Here is a 591-nt window from a genome sequence, read left to right as displayed (position 1 = left end):
TAGGAAATCCCTCAGCTGTTTCTGTGTCTGAGGAATTGCTACAGCCTGAATAGCCTCAAGTTTGGATGGCATTGACCTTACCCACTCAGTGCCCAAAACACTGAACCTCTCTATGGCCCAAACTGGGCAACACAATAATAATGAATGATTTGAACTACCCCGATATTGACTGGGTAAATGTAACATCAAGGCATGCTAGGGAGATAAAATTCCTTGACAAAATCAAGGACTGCTTTATGGAGCAACTGGTACAGAAGCTGACAAGAGAAGGAAAAATTCTAGACCTAGTCCTTAGTGGAGCACATGATCTGGTGTGGGAGGTAATGGTACTGGGGCCACATGATAACAGTGATCATAATATGATCAGATTTGATATTGGCTTTCGCGTAAGTACACACAGGAAATCCAATACGTCAGCGTTTAACTTTCAAAAAGGAGACTATGATAAAATGAGATGAACTGTGAGAAAAAAAACTTATAGGAGCAGTGGCGAAAGTCAAAAATTTACATCAGGCATGAATATTGTTCAAAACTACCATCCTGGAAGCCCAGGCCAAATATATTCTGTGTATTAAAAAAGGAGGAGAGACC

This window comes from Microcaecilia unicolor, chromosome 3 (genome assembly GCF_901765095.1).
Source record: "Microcaecilia unicolor chromosome 3, aMicUni1.1, whole genome shotgun sequence".
In the NCBI taxonomy this organism is placed as follows: Eukaryota; Metazoa; Chordata; class Amphibia; order Gymnophiona; family Siphonopidae; genus Microcaecilia; species Microcaecilia unicolor.
The sequence above is the reverse complement of the archived record's forward strand: the minus strand, read 5'-3'. Positions refer to the sequence as shown.